General features: G+C 42.2%; 2 protein-coding genes across 4 annotated transcripts in view; both read left to right on the top strand.

Annotated features, from left to right (window-relative positions):
• The window catches only part of LOC126272024 (retinol-binding protein pinta-like), a 547,678-nt gene that overhangs the window by 301,495 nt on the left and 221,744 nt on the right, over positions 1 to 24,439 (top strand). The gene's annotated exons all lie outside the window — the stretch shown is intronic.
• The window catches only part of LOC126272025 (retinol-binding protein pinta-like), a 247,316-nt gene that overhangs the window by 113,566 nt on the left and 109,311 nt on the right, over positions 1 to 24,439 (top strand). Inside the window, exon 1 of one of the 3 annotated variants that reach the window (XM_049974524.1) lies at positions 20,706 to 21,030. The exons of 1 other annotated variant lie outside the window; for it this stretch is intronic. The gene's annotated coding sequence lies outside the window, so the exon portion shown is untranslated. Of the gene's footprint in view, positions 1 to 20,705; positions 21,031 to 24,439 lie in introns of those variants that run through there. One more of the 3 variants, XM_049974525.1, reaches the window with a different exon arrangement.

Raw genomic sequence — 24,439 nt, 5'->3', positions numbered from 1 at the left:
TGCAGGCCATTTGTTAAGTCTGCTCGTTTCCTGGCGTCGGTGCCGTTATGGTCTCTTGTCAGGGCCGCGCATTGTGAGTCCGGCCGGACTAATATATATATATATATATAAATAAAGCTGTGGGGAGTGAACGCTCGTATCGCCTGCCGGCCGTAGCGTTATTGCCTCAAAATACTGCTGTGGGCCTTAACGATGTCCTCTAAAGTTAAGTGAGGCTGCTTTGTTAATATCAGCGTTTCTGTAAGTTATTTTACTGGTTGTCACTAGCCTTTCTTATTAAACAGTTATGTTAATCATTTGTGTATAATAAATGTGCTACTTGTTATTTTTCCTGTGTGCCAGTTTTGCGACCTTGATTGGCCCACTTGGCATTTTTAGTAGCATGTTTTCCTGTGGACCTTTATGTGGGCAGTTCAGTTTTATTAAGCTTTAAGATATTTTTTCTTAATGAAGTTGTGGTATTATATGGTTGTGTAACTTTGGTTTGGAAGTGTTTAGTGTTACTAGCCTTTGGAGATGTGGTTAAAAAGGAACGATTGTTTATGATTGATTATTCACCGTGCCTACTACCCATGTTTTTCGTTGCAAATGCAAGATATGATTCTTATTTGTGTTTATGCTGTTGTTGTTGCGGTCTTCAGTCCTGAGACTAGTTTGATGCAGCTCTCCATGATGCTATATCCAGTGCAAGTCTCTTCATCTCCCAGTACCTACCGCAACCTACATCCTTCTGAATCTGCTTAGTGTATTCATCTCTTGGTCTCCCTCTACGATTTTTACCCTCCGCGATGCCCTCCAATACTAAATTGGTCATCCTTTGATGCCTCAGTATATGTCCTACCAATCGATCGCTTCTTCTAGTCAAGTTATACCACAAACTACTCTCCCCAATTCTATTCAATACCTCCTAATTAGTTATGTGATCTACCCATCTAATCTTCAGCATTCTTCTGTAGCACCACATTTCGAAAGCTTCTATTCTCTTCTTGACTAAACTATTTATCGTCCATGTTTCACATCCATACCTCGCTACATTCCATACAAATACTTTTAGAAAAGACTTCCTGACACTTAATTCTATACTCGATGTTAACAAAGTTTTCTCCTTCAGAAACGCTTTCCTTGCCATTTGCCAGTCTACATTTTATATCCTCTCTACTTTGACCATCATCAGATATTTTGCTCCTCAAATAGCAAAACTCCTTTACTACTATAAGTGTCTCATTTCCTAAACTAATTCCCTGAGCATCACCCAACTTAATTCAACTACATTCCATTATCCTCGTTTTCTTTTTGTTGCTGTTCATCTTACATCCTCCTTACAAGACACTGTCCATTCCGTTCAACTGCTCTTCCAAGTCCTTTGCTGTCTGACAGAATTACAATGTCATCGGCGAACCTCAAAGTTTTTATTTCTTCTCCATGAATTTTAATACCTACTACGAATTTTTCTATTGTTTCCTTTATTGCTTGCTCAATATACAGATTGAATAACATCGGGGAGAGGCTACAACCCTGTTTCTCCCATCCAAGCCACTACTAAACTTTAATGTCCCTCGACTCTTATAACTGCCATTTGGTTTCTGTACAAATTGTAAATAGCCTTACGCTACCTGTATTTTACCCCTGTCACCTTTAGAATTTGAAAGAGAGTATTCCAGTCAACACTTTCAAAAGTTTTCTCTGTGTTTACCAATGCTAGAAACTAGAATTGCCTTTTCTTAATCTATTTTCTAATATAAGTCGCAGAGTTAGTATTACCTCACTTGTTCCAATATTTCTACGGAATCCAATTTGATCTTCCCCGAGGTCGGTTTCTACCAGCTTTCTATTCGTGTGTAAAGAATTCGCGTTATTATTTTGCAGCTGTGACTTATTTCACCTGTCTCTTACGTCTTGCTTACAAGATGGTTTTGTCAGTTTTGTCAGGACTGGCTCTCCCAAGGCTTTCAGTAATTCTAATGGAATGTTGTCTACTCCCGGGGCCTTGTTTCGACTCAGGTCTTTCAGTGCTCTGTCAGACTCTTCACGCAGAATGATATCTCCCATTTCAACTTCATCTACATCCTCTTCCATTTCCATAATATTGTCTACAAGTACATCGCCCTTGTAAAGACCCTCTATATACTCCTTCCACATTTCTGCTTTCACTACTTTCCTTAGAACTGGGTTTCCATCTGAGCTCTAGATATTCATACAGGTAGTTCTCTTTCCTCAAAAGGTCTCTTTAATTTTCCTATAGGCAGTAGCTATTTACCCCTAGTGAGATAAGCCTCTACATCCTTACATTTGTCCTCTTGCCGTCCCTGCTTAGCCATTTTGCACTTCCTGTCGATCTCATTTCTGAGACGTTTGTATTCCTTTTTGCCTGCTTCATTTACAGCATTTTTATATTTTCTCCTTTCATCAATTAAATTCAATATTTCTTCTGTTACCCAAGAATTTCTACTAGTCCTCATGTTTTTACCTACTTGATCCTCTGTTGTCTTCACATCTTCATCGCTCAGAGATACCCATTCTTCTTCTACTGTATTTTTCCCCCATTCCAGTCAATTGTTCCCTTATGGTCTCCCTGAAACTCTGTACAACCTCTCGTTTAATGTTTGTCCAGGTGCTATCTCCTTAAATTCCAGCTTTTTGCAGTTTCTTCAGTTTTAATCTACAGTTCATAACCAATAGGTTGTGGTCAGAGTCCACGTTTGCTCTTGAAATGTCTTACAATTTAATACCTGGTTTCTAAATCTCTGTCTTACCAATAAGTAATCTATCTGATACCTGCTAGTATTTCCAGGATTCTTCCATGTATACAGCCTTCTTTTATGATTCTTGAACCACGTGTTCGGTATGATTAAGTTATGCTCTGTGCAAAATTCTACCAGACGGCTTCCTCTTTCATTTCTTTCCCCAATCCATATTCACCTACTATGTTTCCTTCTCTCCCTTTTCCTACTCTCGAATTCGTCACCCGCGACTATTAAATTTTCGTCTCCCTTCACTACCTGAATAATTTCTTTTATCTCATAATACATTTCATCAATTTCTTCGTCGTCTGCAGAGCTAGTTGGCACATAAACCTGTACTACTGTAGTAGGCGTGGGCTTCGTGTCTGTCTTGGCCACAATAATGCGTTTACTGTGCTGTTTGTAGTAGCTTACCCGCAATCGTTTTTTTATTCATTATGAAACCTACTTCTGCATTATCTTTATTTTATTTTGTATTTATAACCCTGTATTCACCTGACCAAAATCTTTTTCCTCCTGTCACCGAACGTCACTAATTTCCACTATATCTAACTTTAACCTATCCATTTCCCTTTTTAAATTTTCTAACCTATCTGCACGCTTAAGGGATCTGACATTCCACCCTCCGATCCGTAGAACGCAAGTTTTCTTTCTCCTGATAACGACGTTCTTCTGAGTAGTTCCCTCCTGGAGATCCGAATGGGGGACTATTTTACCTCCGGAATATTTTACCCAAGAGGACGCCATCATCATTTAACCATACAGTAAAGCTGGATACCCTCGGGAAGAATTATTGCTGTAGTTTCCCCTTGCTTTCAGCCGTTTGCAGTATCAGCACAGCGAGGCCGATTTGGTTAATGTTACAAGGCCAGATCAGTCAATCATCCAGACTGTTGCCCCTGCAACTACTGAAAAGGCTGCTGCCCCTCTTCAGGAACCACACGTTTGTCTGGCCTCTCAACAGATACCACTCCGTTGTGGTTGCACCTGCGGTACGGCTATCTGTATCGCTGAGGCAGGAAAGCCTCCCCACCAACGGCAAGGTCCATTGAAGTGAAAAGTTGTATATTGCATCAGTAAGAGTGCAAAAGTCCGAATTCAAGTTTAAAATAAAATCTGTTCGAGTCAAATCAAAACTGGAAAAGAACCACAAGCTTGTCCATCACCAGTGGTCCTTGGCTTCCTATTTTCTTTAAATAACTGTCGTGAGATTGTAATTGTGATTTTATAAAGAATTGAGTAGTACCACGGTTCATCCACTTGAACTCATGTGCTAGGACTTTTACATAGGATACAGAACAACAGTTTGACCAAAAGTGTAGGACTGAAAGACAGCATCAAAAGAAGGAAATTGAGCGTAGGAACTAGGGGTCACAGTGAAATATTAACGGCGGTGGTCAGGTTGAACATTTCCTTACGTTAATTGAGCTGTGGCAAATTGATATATAAGAGCATCCTTATTTTTTATTTACTTTCACACTTCTAATGCAAATTTAAACATGAATATCTGATTGTTTTCATTGCTAAAGAAGTGATTTGTGGTACGGCAGATAATTATCTTACACGTGTATCTGATAATATAAGTTTTCTGTTTCTCATCGTAACAACTAGTTAGTGCAAATCTTTTGTTTACGTATACATTTTCTATGAATTATATTTCATTTTGAGTAAAGATGTCTATGTGTCTGATTTCAGTTACGTTCCTGAAGGGCCGAAAATATGCAGCTGTGACCCATAGTTCCTATACGTAAATTTCTTTGTTTGATAAGTCTTACTGTCCTACAATTTTGGTCAAATAACTTTTCCGCAGACGGTATATTCCTGCTGTGGCGAGATGCGGGCGTATACGCTTTGCAGTGCTTAAATTTGTGAGCCTTTGTAGTTAGTTTGAAAACTGTTCCGATAGCATGTCTTCTCAGTACTGTGCTGATGCGATCTATGACAGTTTTCGCGATTGGGAGGAAAACTTTCGCTTGATTCTTTTATTTTTCACTTCGATTTCCAGATGTTACTGACCTTGTTTAGGTTTGCACTGGTATGTGAATGTAACCTCTGATGTCTCCAGCACTGGAAGGCGAAACACTAGGCAAAGAAATATGCCTAGCACTATGGCCCAGTGCAGTGCCCATAAAACGGAGATGCATTCGTGCAGCTGCAGCTAGACAGAAAAATGAAATGTGCTTTCTTATTTCAGATGAATTCATCAGGAGAGCGGATGAGAAGAGAGACTGGTCCCTGGAGCAGCACCGCTACACCTCGGACGAGAGCAAGAGGCCGCCAGACAACCACTACGCCGACGACTTGTTCGGAGTGGCGGGATCCTTCAAGAAGCTCTCAGTGGACTGACGCTGTCACAGTTCTTTTGTAGATTCTGTCAGCTGTGGACAGTTAACTATGATACAAAGGGTGAACCGGGAATCCACCAACCAAATTTCAGAGTTTACTTTGTGATAATTTCCGAGCGTTCTGGTATAATGGACCCGTGGTCTCCCATAATGCGTTACCGAATCCAAATATTCAGTTTGACGTTTTCCTGCTGTTGCGATCTTCAGTCTGACAATTGGTTTGGTACAGCACTCCCGCTAGTCTGTCCTGTGCAAACCTCTTCATCCCTCCATACCTGCAGCAAATTACGTCCATCTGCACTTGCTTACACTTTTGTCAAGTATTGGTCTCCCTGTGTTCAAAAATGGTGTAAATGGCTCTGAGCACTATGTGACATAATATCGGAGGTGATCAGTCCCCTAGAACTTAGAACTACTTAAACCTAACAAACCTAAGGACATCACACACATCCGTGCCCGAGGCAGGATTCGAACCTGCGACCGTAGCGATCGCGCGGTTCCAGACACACACACACACACACACACACACACACACACACACACACACACACACACATAAACAATCTTCGTTCAATTACCAAACTAACTATCCCGTGATAATAACTGTGGACGAGTCATTTCAACTGAACCCTTCCTCTAGTGGAACTGTGCCCTTTCATTAAAATTACACACGCCCACTAAACTTACAGCATTCTTCTGTAACACCACATTTCAAAAGCTCCTGGTCTGTTCTTGTCTGAATATTTAATCGTCCACATTTGACTTCCGTACAATACTACACTTCAGACAAATGCCTTCAGAAACAAAACTTAAATCATATTTTTTAACATTTTTATGCAGCGACAGCAACTGATATTGTTTATATAAGAATATACAGCCTACAGTTGCAGGTTAACTTTATCGTTTACCTAGGTTTACACGTTAGTAATAACGTCTTCTTCAGAACCTGCAAAAATTTAATATTATAATGTGCTAGTAAATTATATTAGATAATGTCATCATACAGGATGCAAGGTGTAGTACTTACATAAAATATTATTTAAATGTTTGCCTAAAACAAGCCAGGCCCTAACTCAAATTTATGAAACTTGATGCATAACCGTAAGGTTTTGTCAATTCTGTTAAACAAGCTGTAGCAAATTCACTTTAAGCCCGTTGTATGGGTCTCGTCGTGTGACTAGGGATGCAGATGTTCATACGAGATTGGTTGGACAGGCTATAAAGCTCTGTAGTAGAATGTAAAACGTAGTCATGCTGGATACTATAATTAACTTACAATAGTAAAGTATAAAATTAATTCATAACAAAAATATTATCTGACGCGTGCGTAATAAGATTTTGATTCTATACGTGTCGCGCATGCGCGCCGACCTCTGTGAAGCAGACCGCGAAGCCCTCGCGGTCCGCAGTCTCTAGTCACACGACGAGGCCCACACAACGGGCTTAAAGTGAATTTGCTACAGCTTGTTTAACAGAAGTGACAAAACCTTATGGTTATGCATCAAGTTTCATAAATTTGTCTTAGGACCTGGCTTGTTTTAGGCAAACATTTAAATAATATTTAATGTAAGTACTACACGTTGCATCCTTTAGGATGACCATATCTAATATAATTTACTAGCACATTATAATATTAACGTTTTGCAGGTTCTGAAGAAGACGTTATTACTAACGTTGAAACCTAGGTAAACGATAAAGTTAACCTGCAACTGTAGGCTGTATATTCTTAAATAAACTTAAATTATTTTATATCCATTGTTAACTAATGTACTTTTTTGTCACAAATGTTTTTCTTGTTCAGCCTACTTAGGCCATCGTAAGTTATTTTACTGTCCAAGTAACAAAATGTATCTACTGCTTTCACTATCATTTATTCTAATATAATTCCCTTAGCTAGCCTAATTTTACTTCCTGAAGTTTAATTCCCGTTCCAGATTTCTCCATGACTCCCTTTATTACCTCAATGTCCAGACTGTGTTATATCTATGATAGAAAACAAGTTTCACTCCCTACTAAACTACCGCTTTCCTTTAATGTCGTTTGACTCTCACAACTGCATTCTGGTTTCTGTAAAAGTTCTACATATCTACATCTACATCTACATCCATACTCCGCAAGCCACCTGACAATGTGTGGCGGAGGGTACCTTGAGTACCTCTATCGGTTCTCCCTTCTATTCCAGTCTCGTATTGTTCATGGAAAGAAGGACTGTCGGTATGCTTCTGTGTGGGCTTTAATGTCTCTGATTTTATCCTCATGGTGTCTTTGCGAGATATACGTAGGAGGGAGCAATATACTGCTTGACTCTTCGGTGTAGGTATCTTCTCGAAACTTCAACAAAAGCCCATACCGAGCTACTGAGCGTCTCTCCTGCAGAGTCTTCCACTGGAGTTTATCTATCATCTCCGTAACGTTTTCGCGATTACTAAATGATCCTGTAACGAAGCGCGCTCCTCTTCCTTGGATCTTCTCTCTCTCCTCTATCAACCCTATCTGGTACGGATCCCACACTGTTGAGCAGTATTCAAGCAGTGGGCGAACAAGCGTACTGTAACCTACTTCCTTTGTTTTCGGATTGCATTTTCATAGGGTTCTTCCAATGAATCTGTCTGGCATCTGCTTTACCAATGATCAACTTTATATGATCATCCCATTTTAAATCACTCCTAATGCATACTCCCAGATAATTTATGGAATTGATTACTTTGTTGCTGACCTGCTATATGGTAGCTAAATGATTAGGGATCTATCTTTCTATGTATTCGCAGCACATTACACTTGTCTACATTGAGATTCAATTGCCATTCCCTGCACAATGCGTCAATTCGCTGCAGATCCTGCTGCATTTCAGTACAATTTTCCATTGTTACAACTTTTCGATATACCACAGCATCATCCGCAAAAAGCCTCAGTGAACTTCCAGTGTCATCCACAAGGTCATTTATGTATATTGTGAATAGCAACGGTCCTACGACACTCCCCTGCGGAGCACCTGAAATCACTTCGGAAGACTTCCCTCCATTGAGAATGACATATTTCGCTACCTGCATTTTCTTCCTTCTGCCTTCACAGCTTCGTAGCCAACATCGTCAAATTTTTTCTCTAAATCTATAAACGCTATAAAAATGGGTTTGCTTTCACCTAATCTATTTGCTAAGTCAAATCGTAGGATCAAAATCGCTACATTTGATTCTACATTTTTAGAGGACCCAATCGGATCTTCCCCAAGGTGAGCTTCTATCATGTTTTCCATTCTTCTGCAAATGATTCGTGTCAGTGTTTACTAACCATGACTTATTAAACAGATGGCTCCCTATTATTCGCCTCTGTCAGCACCTGCCTTCTTTAAAATAAAAATTATTACGTTAAGGATATCTTGCCACCCTCCCCCTTTTGCTTTGTGTCCGTATTGTACTGAAAATATCTGGTAACTGAGATAATATAGCGAATAAGCCATAACCACGTGATTATTCTGCAATCAGGCTCTGAAGATCATTGGTCCTTAATACCAAAATACTTGGGAAATGTCCTTCAACAAGGTATGAAATATTGTCAGTGGTTCGGGTTCACCTAGCTATGTCTTACAGGTGTTGTTCCACAGGGACTAGGTCAATAACACCTCCACTACCTCACTGAATGCTCCCTGTAAATATTTCGTCTGTCTCTAATATGAATCTTGTGTGAAAGTGAAGAAATAATAAGAAGGCGTTTCACTTTCCTCGATCTTATGTATTTACTCCTTTTATATTCCCTTCTGCATTGGCTATAGTAACAACAGGCTCGAAACGAATGAAGACAAGCTTCAAGATGTTCCGTTCATAGTTACCGCAATCTCATCATCAGTGTACGTCTGGAACTGTTCCTACTTTACGTTGCTTAAGTGCGTTGAAGATCTGTTTCTAGAATCGTATTGACTCAAAACACTCCAATCTCCCTGCCATCGTGAATCAGCCCTAGCAAACACGAGAAATACTCCTTCGAAAAGACCTCTCTCTCTCTCTCTCTCTCTCTCTCTCTCTCTCTCTCACACACACACACACACACACACACACACACACACACACAGAGAGAGAGAGAGAGAGAGAGAGAGAGAGAGAGAGAGAGAGAGAGAGAGAGAGAGTCCGGATTTTGCAAAATACAGAGAAAGCAATGTTTCACACGCATACCACACTGAGATGTAAACTTTGACAGCAACTCCTTTATGTATTCGTATATGAGAAACGGTACAAAGAACCCACGAGATGAACAGTTTCATCAAAGCAACACGGTTTCTGAGAATCTCAAAGTATTCTTGCACATAGTGAAACCGCTTTGCGCTCTAAAGCTTAAGATCTATGTGTTACGTAACAGTTTTTTGCCTAAATAGAAGAGATCACACTTAAAGCAATCCAAACGTTTGTCCCTCACGATCAGATTGCTGGAGTAACTTACAGACGGCTGGTGTAGAAAGTACCACCCTGGTTTGTGATCATTTGAAGCTGAATACGAATAATTATAGGTCTCGGACTGTGTATGGCGCGTTCATAACATACCATACCATTTCAAATCGCCAATGACGCTATTAAAACACTGACTTTGCCCTAAGGAACTGAATCACTAGTGATCCGAGAAAAATTGTAAACAACGGACGTTTCAGGGTGGACAATGTTGTATGTGTAACATGAATCGATTTGATAACAGACAATCAAAATCGGTGATTTGTGTTCTAGTAAGTTGAGATTTACCTCTGCAGGAGGCTCTGCAAATACTACAACATACACAAAATGTTAGGTTACTTAATTAAACTTTGAACAACATACAATTCCTAATTTGGGAAAAAATCCATGTCCATAGAACTGAGACATGTATTTGTTAATGTCGCTGACAGTATCACTTATCACTTGATACAGTATAGGATGGCAGTCGTCTGTCAGTGTACAGTTCATAATTGACTTCGATGTACAGTTCCGTCTTGTGACACGACTCGCGCTGCTGGTTCTGGAGTAAGACGATGCTGTCGTCGAAAGCGATGATTCCACAGTAAGGCTGGACGGCACTGCGCTCTGACGTAAGTAATCTTCCAGAAGCGGCGGCGTGTGGAAACTTTCGAAGCAGCGTCTACGCTTACGTCTTTCATTCGTTGCTGCGCCAGGCAGTGAGTGCCCTTCCTTGCGGTTGCGTCGTGAGGTACAAACTTGGACGTGAAACCAACTCTGTTCATGCACTTTCATATTAAATTTCTTCGTATACTATATTTTCTTTACCATCACTTACAGATTTTCGACTTACAAATTTAGTAATCGTAACTAAATTGAATATATTAATTTAGGTGTATAAACTGAACTGCTTAAAGGTATGTAAATTTCATAATTAGTCGATTAACATTGCTCGAAATAAAATAAAATGTAAAAAAGAATAATGGTAGCATCAGGAATCGAACCACAGCTGATGAAATGGCAGTCGGTGAGTTTCACAGCTGGGTTACGGCACCGAGACGCAAACTGCTCCTCAGAAATTCCTCACACTCTATGCACAAATGTTTAGTGTAAATTTTACCTTTTCCTACAGCCCACTGAAGTGAAATATTCCGAGAAGTTCATAGTGGCACCTGCCTGCTTCTACTCACATAGTTTGAGCCAAATCATTGAGTCCCGTATCTCCACTGTACCATTTTAACCAGAATAGAATAACTGACAATGTTGTTTGATATTTCAGATAATTGTTTTGGTTTGTAAATAACCTTCCACTGTCTGTTTCTATGTCTTCAGTTAGTGTGTATCTATGGTTTCTCTGGTGTCTGAATAAATGGTATGATGTTGTCAGTTCGTTTTCTATAAGAGATTTCGATCTACTCTTGAGGTCTTCTATTTGGTTCCGTTTAGTGCTCACTAGTTTATTCGTTTTATTTCCCAAATTTGTGTGTCCGTCTCACTGGATTTATCATACAGCTCCCTCAGTAGTCTGTAGTACAACTGAAAAGTTATTTAGTGCCTGTTTATGAGAATCATAATAAATTATACTTTATTTTAGTTTCCATTTGGCTAAAGTGATTCACCATTCTGCTTTAGAAGATCATTTACTTACTGAGCGTCGACAGGCATTTCACGTGCCACTGATAAATTCGACTATTTCAATGTTTCCCGGGTGGGTAGTGTTCAGCTGGCATTGGCTTTTATAAATTCTGTATACAAGTTCACAGTTACTTTAAGGGCACAATAATCAGTGTAACAAGTCTGTATCACCACTGTTGTAAACATCCTTTCACTTACAGTTTTGAATGCATACATTTTACCTACCAGTTTGCGCAAAGATGAAGTGAAGAACATACACTTCAGTAAGGTGTAATCCTTCAGTTCCCGAGTGTCTATGCATTACTTGTTGGTAACTATGTCATGTAGCTCCTTGGAGAAGTTGAAGTTCGGAGATTGGTCTACTGTTTTAATAAGCAGTTAAAATCACCAGTTATTAACAGGTTTTTGAGGCTTCTCCTCAAGAGATAAATAACATATTCCTTGTAAAATGTGGATGCCTCTAAATTGTTGCTGTTGCCAGATGGCACATTCAGTTAAATTAAGGAGACATCATAAGAAGTAAAACGTATCCCTCGACCTGAGTCTTAGTCTCCATATTGTCAGGTTAAATAAGCAAGCAAATAAATAAATAAATAAAGTGCTCTCTCTTAATAAGATAGCTGAACCTGTGCTCTCGTCACGTGCTACATCGATATCATTTTAAAACCAGGTGATGATAAATTGAATAATAGTAACTTCCTGCAAGCAAACTACATCAGCTTCTGTGTCATTGATTAACTATTGCAAAAATGCAATTTTTATTTCAGATTTGATTCTAATAACATTCAGACAGTGTTTCATGAGCTTGAGTCATAGTCACAGAGAAGCTCAGTAATACTGAGTAAAAGATCGTTCTCTCTTTTAATCTTCTTGTGAATTTTAGACTGAGATTCTTTACCTTGAGGAACGCCACTGATGGTTTTGGAGTCCTTGTTTTTTTTTCTGTACTTCTTTAATTTTGGGTGGATTATGTTTACAGCGGGCAGCCACAACATTATTTCTACCTATCCAATAACCCGTATGTCAACCTTTGGCTCGTATAACAGTGGCGACGCATCATGGCATGGAAACAATGAGGCCTTGGTAGGTCGCTGGAGGGAGTTGGACTGCATCTACACACACAAATAACCTCCACCAAAACAAACAAAGAAACCCCATCCGAAAACGCCATGAAGGTTCGACGGAACTGACCGTCCGACATGTCATCCCCAACCACTGTCACCGGATCCGGATACAGAGCACAAGTCACTTAATTCCTATAAATCCTGGTGAGGGGGAGGCGATGGCCTCTGTCACCATGTTCAGTTATATCCCAGTTGTTCCCAATTGGGTTCAGACCTGACGATCTGGGGACCAGTACATCAACTGGATCTCCCCACTGTGTTTCGCGAACCACTCAGTCACACTCCTGGCCTTGTAATATGGCACATTATGCTGTCGTATATTCAGATAATCATAATGGGGTTATGTGGTGCGCTACCAGTGTGCGATATTCCTTGGCTTTCATAGCACCTTCTGCGAACTCCACTGGACCCATGGATGCCCTCGCGAATGTTCATCGGAGCATAATAGAGCCACCGCCAGTTTTTCATCCCACGGTACAGGTGTCAAGGAGCTGTTCCCTTGGAAGACGACGGACTGGCCTGCTGCCACTGGTACGATGAAGGAAGTGTCGAAATCCACCAGACCATGCAATGCACTGACACTCTATCAAAGTTCAGTCCCAATGGTTACATGCCCAACTCATCAGCAGATGCCGATGTCGTTGTGTTAACATTGCGACATGCATGGGTCATCAGCTGTGGAGGGCCATTGCTGGGAGTGTTCAGTGCGCTGTGTGTTCAGCCACACTTGTATTCTGCCGAGCATTAAAGTCTGATGTTAGTTCCACCACAGTCCATTGCCTGTGCCTTTTTATCAGTCTCTCCATCCTATGACAACCGATGTGAGTAATGAGGACTGGTCACCACACCCCACAACGTCTGGACTTTGTTTCACATGGGGTTCACCATGTGGTGATACGCTCACCAGAGCACTTCTCGAACACCCGACAAGTCGTTCAGTTTCCGAAATGCTCATGCCAAACCTCTGAGCAATCATAATTTCTCCTCGGCCAAACTAAGATAGATTATGCGCCTTCAACCTTCTGCAAAAGGACAGCTCACTCTCTGATACTGTATGCATCGTGCGTATGTCTGACCAGCAGTCATTCATCTGCTATTGCCTGGATGGGTTTATATCGACAGTTGGTCAGTGGTCATAATGTTCTGGATTATCAACGTATAAGCCACCTACCAGTGAAGAATATCTCTGAAGATGGCCGATATCAGAACCAGAAATGTTCTTGGAATCACAGATGTACTCTACAGGCAGTCTGCTACCGCTTTCCCATTAATTCCCTGCTTCTGTGTCGTAACTAACTCCATTGTCGTATTTGTTTTGTGCCTAGGTCGGAAACTCTTCTATTTGCACAAGCACTTGATTTGTAATGTTTAGCTAGAGCTCGTACTTGCTATTGTGCATGTTCTGTTTTTGTGACTTGCTATTACACGTGCGGTTTCTAATGGGCCTCTACCTGTTGTGGGTTGACAGACGCCTACACGTTCGTTTGTGAGAAAAAAATGGCTCTGACTACTATGGGACTTCTGAGATCATCAGTCCCCTAGAACTTAGAACTACTTAAACCTAACTAACCTAAGTACATCACACACATCCATGCCCGATGTAGGATTCGAACCTGCGACCGTAGCGGTCACGCGGTTCCAGACTGTAGCGCCTAGAACCGCTCGGCCACTCTGGCAAGCTGTCTGTGAGAGGTCCTACATTGCTGTTTCGACAGCTTGTACTCTAATTTTCGAAACGTCCGTGTAAATTACTATCTTCGGACTCCCTTTCATGTATGATCTGCTCTAAATCGGTACGTCTTCGTTCATGCTACTCCCATCACACTTTCGAAGCCTCTCGTTCTATAGCGCACCGCCACAGCCACTTCAGGTATGAGGGGTGGCTTTTTAACTTTCGTTTTTGAGGGTAAAGAAGGAAAACCTGCAGGTGGTAATTTTGGTTCCTGTTGTAAAACCAAGCTAACCTGACTTCACCGAGCGGCTCTCCATCAGGAGTTCAGCTAGGTCGGTTTCCAGGGATGCACGATGAATTCATTTTTAAAAGAAGATTCTTTTTGGGCAACTCGTTCTTTGCTGTCCACTTTCAATATAGATTAACTATTTTCCTACCTGTTGTCTGTAAGTAACAAGCACCCTGTATCCAAAAACAATTAGATGGTAGGGAATATTCTGCCTGATGTGCATTCCATCCGATTTATGTTGACTACACCATATTTCGGTACAGCTACATACTTGGTTAAAAGATCTTTCAAATAAGTTTTCAACCTCAGGGGGCAAAAAAAACGTACATACACTCCTGGAAATGGAAAAAAGAACACATTGACACCGGTGTGTCAGACCCACCGTACTTGCTCCGGGCACTGCGAGAGGGCTGTATAAGCAATGATCACATGCACGGCACAGCGGACACACCAGGAACCGCGGTGTTGGCCGTCGAATGGCGCTAGCTGCGCAGCATTTGTGCACCGCCGCCGTCAGTGTCAGCCAGTTTGCCGTGGCATACGGAGCGCCATCGCAGTTTTTAACACTGGTAGCATGGCCGCGACAGCGTGGACGTGAACCGTATGTGCAGTTGACGGACTCTGAGCGAGGGCGTATAGTGGGCATGCGGGAGGCCAGGTGGACGTATCGCCGAATTGCTCAACACCTGGGGCGTGAGGTCTCCACACTACATCGATGTTGTCGCCAGTGGTCGGCGGAAGGTGCACGTGCCCGTCGACCTGGGACCGGACCGCAGCGATGCACGCCAAGACCGTAGGATCCTACGCAGTGCCGTAGGGGACCGCACCGCCACTTCCCAGCAAATTAGGGACACTGTTGCTCCTGGGGTATCGGCGAGGACCATTCGCAACCGTCTCCATGAAGCTGGGCTACGGTCCCTCACACCGTTAGGCCGTCTTCCGCTCACGCCCCAACATCGTGCAGCCCGCCTCCAGTGGTGTCGCGACAGGCGTGAATGGAGGGACGAATGGAGACGTGTCGTCTTCAGCGATGAGAGTCGCTTCTGCCTTGGTGCCAATGATGGTCGTATGCGTGTTTGGCGCCGTGCAGGTGAGCGCCACAATCAGGACTGCATATGACGGAGGCACACAGGGCCAACACCCGGCATCATGGTGTGGGGAGCGATCTCCTACACTGGCCGTACACCTCTGGTGATCGTCGAGGGGACACTGAATAGTGCACGGTACATCCAAACCGTCATCGAACCTATCGTTCTACCATTCCTAGACCGGGAAGGGAACTTGCTGTTCCAACAGGACAATGCACGTCCGCATGTATCCCGTGACACCCAACGTGCTCTAGAAGGTGTAAGTCAACTACCCTGGCCAGCAAGAACCCCGGATCTGTCCCCCATTGAGCATGTTTGGGACTGGATGAAGCGTCGTCTCACGCGGTCTGCACGTCCAGCACGAACGCTGGTCCAACTGAGGCGCCAGGTGGAAATGGCATGGCAAGCCGTTCCACAGGACTACATGCAGCATCTCTACAATCGTCTCCATGGGAGAATAGCAGCCTGCATTGCTGCGAAAGGTGGATATACACTGTACTAGTGCCGACATTGTGCATGCTCTGTGGCCTGTGTCCATGTGCCTGTGGTTCTGTCAGTGTGATCATGTGATGTATCTGACCCCAGGAATATGTCAATAAAGTTTCCCCTTCCTGGGACAATGAATTCACGGTGTTCGTATTTCAATTTCCAGGAGTGTACATTTATTGCACTCTGTGTCAGCATTTTGAAATTATGGCAGTGCACACCGAAGCAGTACGGTGACGAAATCCATTTTCGTCTCCATTTTCGAGCAGAATCCATTCGATCAACACAGGGTTCGAGAGCTGCACGGAAAAACAGCAGAGTTCCATGTTGTTGAAAGCGGTGTGAATTTGATCTGACATGACTTCGATAGCTTACGCGATCCAGTCGTACCTATGCAATGAATTCGGTTGAACGTTTCTGGATGACTTGTCGAATTTGGAACAGATCTTGCAGTTGCAGAAAAACATTGTTCACGTCTTCCTGATTTATCAGTAGTGGAAACTGCTAACACTGCAGAATGCAGAAAACTGTAACACTAAGACGAGTAAACATTTAATGATCACACAGAACACAGAGTAGGCAACTACCATTCACAGCGTGCAAACGCAACGGCACAGATGATGTATAGGACGTCATAGGTGCATGATTTCGCAAGCAGAAATGATCACTGGGCCACGAACCGATATCTCAGCCGCTCTTCTAAAATACTTCATACTTTACACTTGCTCACCACTTTACACGCACTATGAGAGAGAAATACCGATCTGGTGCTGTGAACGACATCGCTCCACAGTTTCTTCACGATTGACGTCGCATTAGAGCGTACGCAGTTGAAAACAGATAGCTGCGTCCATTCTCTGAGTGTAGCACGGCTGACCGTCATTTCAGCACTCGTCACTTGTTTCATGTTACCGTGGAGAGAGCGCTAGAAAACAAATTTTTGTCAATTTTATTTGCGTACTATTCCAATGAAGCAGTGCACAATATTGCAGATGCCAATGCCGTGCGCTGAGTGTCTTGTTTCTATTCGCTCACCACATACAGTTGACAATAATAAACTTAACTCGTTGCTCTTAAGTTTTTATTCCGTACTGGTCGGTTCTGTCTAGGGTTTTATTTTCCGCCTGTGTTAGCTCTGATTAACAGGAATAGGCAGCAGTTCTATAGATATCCATTTGGTGAATAGGTTCACTGCACGCAATCTGCCAATGTATTATCAGCACTCCGACACTGTGCTGAGCCGTTCCCGCACCTGCGACAACCGCATCACCATACCTTCGCATCTGAAGGCTATTGCATTAATCTCTGTTCTGCGTTGTAGGTTTGGTTATTGCGTTTTTTAGGCTTCTTCGTTGTTGTGAAGTTACTTTCACAGAAACAAGGCTGATTGAGGTAACAAATCGAATAAATCGTAATTACATCATCACTCTGTAACGAGCCACCAGAGATCGTGGTTCCCTTACACCAAAATACTCACAATGCATCCCTGAACAACTTCTAAAAATTTAGAGTTCTGGTTCATCCTGGAGATTACGATTCTGAAGGTGGCACGAAGAAAATTTGCGCGTCGAAAAGTTATTTGCAGTTTGTACAGAATCCAAAGTACAGTTACACAACCTGAACGCCCTTCTTCTCACACATACCGTCTTCCGGAAACGTCTCATAATTGTAGGGCATGTGTTTTATTTAGCGCCTTATAGCTTTATCTAAAACACCATCCATTCAAGCGTCGTTAATTTTGAGAGTGCTTGATGTTTCCGTGAGTTTATTCCCTTGGTGCTTCGCGTGCAAGTCAGGTTATAAGCCGATTTTTCTCTTATCGTCCTCGGGTGTTCGTATTCTTTCATTTTTTAGTGTATCTGTAACACGATTTGTAGCCTACGCATCTTCTCAGTGGTCAACGTCCACTGTTTTGTTGGTACGGGCTTTCCGCTTATTCGCAGCGTTCAGATCTCGATCCATTTTCTGGCAGGGTTGCCGATTGGCTGACGGCATGGCACAGTGACTTCTCGCGCTACCCGGAAGCGAATTCTCGCTAGACGACTAGCAAACAGTTCGCGCTTATTCAACTCTGCTGACCTCATGAACAATGCCAAAAGAACAGAATCATCGAGACGTCGGGCGGCAATTTGCTGTTTAATATTCGCAGAATACCAGACTCCTGCCTAGGATCCTCTATGATTACTTTCAGTGAAGAGGTGCTGAGGGGGAGGGGAATCTGAGACAGTCCTCAACGAGTAGCGCATTTTATAATGCGTAAGTTGCACCACGAACTCAAATTTGTCCTCAGTTTGACACATTAATTCGCATAAAATGCCTCCCGTCGAGTAGACCGCTCGAGTGGTGCAGGTCTTTCGATCTGACGCCGCTTCGACGACCTGCGCGTCGATGGGGTTGAAATGATGATGATTAGGACAACACAACACAACACACAGTCCCTGCGCGTAGAAAATCTCCGACCCAGCGGGGAGTGGAACCCGGGCCCTTAGGATTGACAATCTGTCACGCTGACCACTCAGCTACCAGGGGCGTACTGTAGCTTATAATTAAAGCTATATTTGCAATTTGATATGAAATCTTGGGTAATACACCTCCACGTCTTGGGAGTTATCAGTGTTATACCCGAAGATAAATAGACAAAATAAAACGTTTTCTTTAAAAAAGAAAAGGAAACGTAGGTAAAAGATACGAAGAGGGTTGATGTGGAGGACATAATAAGAAAACTCAATAAGTGCTTCTGGAATGCAGGTCAGGCGAAATGGGTATCAACCGGTTGGCGTATGTGTTTGGCAGTTTGACACGTCTTTTCGTTAGCAGTCATATTATTAATCCTCGAAGCAAACAGAGCGGTGGTATAAGTTTAACGTGCGTAATTGTGTATTTCTATGGCGTCCTAGCTCCCAAACGGAAGATCTGATTTTAAAACAGCTGGTATAATCGTAATTGTTCTCATCTGTGTGCCATGAAAGTTTGTTCATCCGTTTAAATTTCATGAACTAAATTAAGCAAAAATGTTTCCCGACACTGCTCTTTCATGATATACCCTACATAATACATAAGAGCTACATAAAGTTTGAGATTGTAGAGCCAGAAAGATACAAACGAAAGTTCAGGAGAACTTGACCAGCGATGATGGCTTTTGTCTTTTGAAGTAGCCTTTATCAGCACCTACAACACAGAAAAAGGATGACTGTGGCCCAACTGTACAAGATAAATACACGCTCTCACAAAATATTTTGTAGTTCAGTTTGAGTTCTACAATTCAGTACCAACTCAAATGATTTTACACTAGTAGTTTAAACGTCTAGCGCAATGGCAGCCCAATTTCTCGCCCTGATTTACAATTACTGCCAGTGCTTATTGCTTATGTTACCTAAATTAGCTAAATATACACTAAAATACAGTCAATGATATCATGGCCGTCGTGCAGATACCCGTTACCTAGCTGCACTTTTCTTTCTTTCACTTGATACTCCTCTTACAGAAGTTTAATTTAATTCTAATTATACAATTGTCTTATACAGGGGGTGCCGACCGCGGGGCCGTATTCTACCTGTTTATCTCTGTAGTTGAATATGCATGCCTATATAAGTTTCTTTGCCACTTCACTGCACCTACAACTGTAAAATTTAGTAGTCATGCGTGGCATGTAGGTTTTAAAACATGTGTGGTAGATGTAAAGAAACTTTACTCTCCGTACATTCCCAGGTCCTTTCGTTTCGTACTTTCCGGTTCCAGCAGTCTTTGCCCTCTCCTTCTCTGCAACCAATCGATACATTTCGAGAAAATTTTCGTTTGGAATCGTTGTCGTAGGAGCGTGTCACGTAGTGATGGTTTTCCACGTAATTCGTAGCCTTTTAGCATTACTTCAGCTATATCTACTCGGTAATCAGCGTATATTTCATTTCTCTGACCATGTACTGCGTTTTGAATACAGCCATATCCGGCACGTAAAAAGAAACTGTGGCTCGACTTTCGTTTTCGCGAGCATGACTCGTGATGTTTACATTTGCTGTGCACTTTTTTTCCGTGCGTCAGAGTGGTCGAAGTACGGCAACGGGATAATATCGGGTCTGACCTACTTTTTCCCGGCGTAGAGCAGCAAATCGACGTTGCATGGACTCAAAAATATGAAACGCCCCTTTGAACAATTTATACAAGACTGTGCTTAAACTGACACACAATATTTTTAGCGCAACGCAATCTGACTTTCAAAAATTCCTACGAAAGAATGGCCCTGACTAACAATAATCTATACGTTTCACAAATCACTTACCTCACAAAAATCTTCGTTACTCAAGCTACTGCAATACAGCGAGCGCCACTACTGCCAGCTAAATAAAATATTCAAACTACTGAAGGCACTAACTACTGATAGGCATAGTTAGCAAATGAAAGATTTTAATAGAGAACAAACAATGTATTTACCTCACTAGTCATAATATATATAGCAGTTCATGACACCAATTCTTACAAATTTCAAAACTCTGCCATCTCTCTCCCCACGTCCACCACTGCTGGCGGCTCACCTCCAACTGCGCAACGCTACGCGCTGTTAGCATCCATCTGCCGCTGTCTAACACTACAATGGCAGACAACAATGCAAACCAGCCACAGACTGCACACGGCACAGCCAATGATTTTTCATACAGAGCGCTACGTGGTGTTGGCGTTACCAATAAAAATACTTAAACAGCCTACTTACACATGGACTCAAAAAGTCGGTATAAGTCCCCTGCAGAAATACTGTCACGCAGGCTCTATATCCGTCCATATTTGCAACCAGGTACGTGACGGGTGAGATGTTACATAAGAAACGAAGAAATGCCAAATTAATACTCCTCGAAGTGAAAAAGAATAAACGAACACTTAAAATAGCTTAAAACCGTTTTTCCCGTGTACGAAAAATTGTTTTCTAACAAAACTTCTCTCATGTTAATGGCTGTGTTCCTTTATTTTCCTGCTTTCTGGTTTCAATGTTGGCCAGCAGCAGGTAGACTGGAAAGAACATGTTATGAAAGATAGATTTTTTGCTGTGATGAGGTAAACAGCAGCCTAAGGTGCTAGCCGCGCGTGTCGAGGAGGCCTCACTGGTTCTCTGGAGGTCACGCCAGTAGGTGTGTAGCTGCTCGCCTATCTGCAGGTGCGTGCTGCGAGCTGCGGCTGCGCGACTCTGTGGCTTCGTGAAGGCGACTTCGCTGCCCTCAGCTGAGTTCGTGATTTTTTCGCAAATCGGTGAGTGAGATGGCTGCAAACGCTTGTTGGAACTCTACGGTGCCGTGCACTTCCGATAGGAACCCGCAGACGCCAACAGGATTCGAAATCTACTCTTGGATACGAGATGTTTTGTATGTAACAGGAACAAGTGTCAATAACCATCGAAATTATCATAAAAAATGTATTAGTTAACAGTCATGAGGTGCCTGAAGGTGCTTTATTCGCAACTACCGATTTCACGTCAATGTAGACGCATCTTCAGGCTTATTTGTCAGAAATACAAATCACCGTGTGAAATTTTTGAAATGGTTAAAACACAGACTCATAGTGTTGGCATTCAACAAAAGACAATGACAATTAATCACAATCGTTATATTTCCATGATACAGATGAAGTACTACGGAGCCCCAGCTTTTCTCAGGTTATCCTTCTTAAGAGTCAAATCCATTGGCAGGTAGTCATAATAGAATTGAGTACATCCAAAAACGCTTTTCAAAATGTACAAAGCATGACTGTTGGATGATTTAAGCCTAGAAAATGTTAGGGAAAACTAATCATTTGAATGGGACGCTATTGTGGAGATAATATGATTAAATATTAATTAACGTCTATGGAAAGAACTATTCGTACACGGGAAATATCATTAAAAAGTAATACTTCAGTACGTAACCAAAACGTTGAGAATGTAAGAGATCTGAAAAATAGTTTTCCGGATAACACCTTGTAAGATATATTATAAGATCAGATAGACACTATCTATAAAACGTCAAAGTCCCATGTAATGTTCGTACTTCCACCGTATTGCTAACGTGCCGAAGTGCTGTAAGTGGTCCACCGGTAGGCGCATGGCACGGTGCCTAAGAGGAAAACAAATTAAAGACACGAACACCTGCAAGGAGGAAATCATAACTAGGAAAATAACCGATGGCTGGGAACGGCATTACATAACTTAAGGAAATCCGTAGTTTATTGTCGGTATAAAATAGAAAACAGAACCTAATACGCTTTACATCAGTACCTCAATGTTATAAGATACCAAAGGAGTAGTATTTGAGCATTATGCATTTGCTAAATTAGCGCTAAAATCATGTTTATAGCTACCGGCGACAATTCAGGCAATCAAAATTCTACAGGATAACGTAGTGTTTCGATTCTGTCTGGTTATTGAAAATTGAACTTAGGGCTCTCTTAATGCCTTCATCGTATCTATTTCTTCAAAAAGGATTTAAAATTTTCCTTTTGTTTCCATAAATATAACATGCAAATTCTTTCAGTACTGCAAATAGTGACCCGTTTCTTTTAGGCAATCTAAGATAGCTAGTTTGGGACTGGCGAGGTTTAGGTGTTCTTCAAATGGCGTATTAAAATTGCGCCCAATCTGACCTGTATATTACTGAGGGTAGTCATTGTAGCCAATCTCATAACACCAGGGCCCTTATATTTATTTTATTGGACATTTTCACTATACCTGTATCAACTACCAACATTCCTTGGAATAAAGCATACTGGATGGATATTTTCCTTCTTAACTGTTATAAGTTTTATGACAATTTAAATGGTATTGAGTGTTGAGTGTTGTTAGCGTTTTTCACAATGTTTCTAAACTGTGGTTGCCGTCATCAGAAAGGGGTTTGTTTTGTATTTGCCACGAGACGAATAAGTAGGCATGCCGTTATTCGTAAACCCCCATTCGTGTTTTCTCGAGCTAGCAAACCACCCTATATGTGAACGACTAGTGACGGAAAATGTACAAATGCGAAAATTCAAGCATGCTGACGTCAGCTGTGTACTGTGAAACACTCAGAATACCGATTTCAAACTGTGCAGGTTTTCAAAGTACCTTTCGAACATCATAACCAGGAAATAGCTAATGCTTTACGTTAACACAGAGAACTTCTCAGCGCAGCAAATGAAAGCTGGTCCTGTGCCTGTACTGCTCTCACGCCGACAGCGGTGTTCGGTCCATTCGAATTGACTTACGCGAGCACATTACATCTCACTTGTTCATTGCACAATAACATGACGTAAGCCATGGGGTAGCCACACCCACATACACAGATGGTGGTAGTGTCTCGTAAAAAAGGTCAGTGCACTGGCGGAGATGTTATTTGAACCCAGGTAATTAATACCTAAAGATTTACGACCTAATTATGGCGGCACGACAGGGATTGACAGACAACGGAATGGTAGTTACAGCTAGACCCATGGGACATTCCATTTCGGAAATCGTTAGGAAATTCAATATTCTGAGGTCCACAGTATCCAGAGAGTATCCAGGCAAGTGCAGCCGTAATGTCTCACCACAGACAAGGTAGTGTCCAACAGCCTTCGCTTAACGACCGAGAGCAACGGCGTTTGTGTAGAGCTGTCAGTGCTAACAGACAACTGCAGAAATTAGAGTAGGAAATCTACTTACGTATCCGTGAAGACAGGACGTCGAAATGGCGTACATGAACTATGGCGGCAAACGACCGACACGTTTGCCTTTGCTAACAGCACGACATCGCCTGCGGCGTCTTCCCTGGACACGTGACCATATGGTAGACGACTAGAAAACGGTGGCCACGTCAGATGAGTCCCGACTTCAGTTATTACCAGTTGATGGTAAGAATCGAGTGTGGCGCATACCCTACGATGCGATGCACGCCGGTTTCCTACACTGGTGGTGATAGCTCCATAATTGAGTCGGCTGTGTTTACAAGGAACGGACTGGATGGTCTGGTCGAACTGAACCGATCATAACTAGAGAGATTTATGTCCGGCTACCTGGAGGCCAATTTCACCGGTTCATAGACTTCATGTTCCCAAACGATGATGCAATTTTTATGTGGGAGGATACGCCATATGTGGGGCTACAGCTACTCCCGATTTGCTTGAAAAATATTTTGAACAATTCGAGCGTATGATTTGGCCACCCAGATCGCCCGAAATTAATCCCATCAAACATTTATCGGAAATAATCCAGAGATCATTTCGGGAACAAAACCCTGCACCGGCAACACTTTCGCAATTATGAACAGGTATCGAGGCAGCATGATGGCAGAATACTTCTGCAGTGAACTTCCAGTGACTTCTTGAATCCATGAAATGTCGAGTTGCTGGGTTTTTTTTTGTTTTTTTTTTTTCATCAGTCTACTGACTGGTTTGAGGCCGCCCGCCACGAATTCCTTTCCTGTGCTAACCTCTTCATCTCATAGTAGCACTTGCAACCTACGTCCTCAATTATTTGCTTGACGTATTCCAATCTCTGATTTCCTCTACAGTTTTTGCACTCTACAGTTCCCTCTAGTACCATGGAAGTCATTGCCTCATGTCTTAGCAGATGTCCTATCATCCTGTCCCTTGTCCTTATCAGTGTTTTCCACATATTCCTTTCCTCTCCGATTCTGCCTAGAACCCCCTCATTCCGTACCTTATCAGTCCACCT

The sequence above is a fragment of the Schistocerca gregaria genome, chromosome 5 (assembly GCF_023897955.1).
Source record: "Schistocerca gregaria isolate iqSchGreg1 chromosome 5, iqSchGreg1.2, whole genome shotgun sequence".
Classification (NCBI taxonomy): domain Eukaryota; kingdom Metazoa; phylum Arthropoda; class Insecta; order Orthoptera; family Acrididae; genus Schistocerca; species Schistocerca gregaria.
Note: the sequence above shows the minus strand (reverse complement) of the source record. Positions and strands in the feature narration are given on the sequence as shown.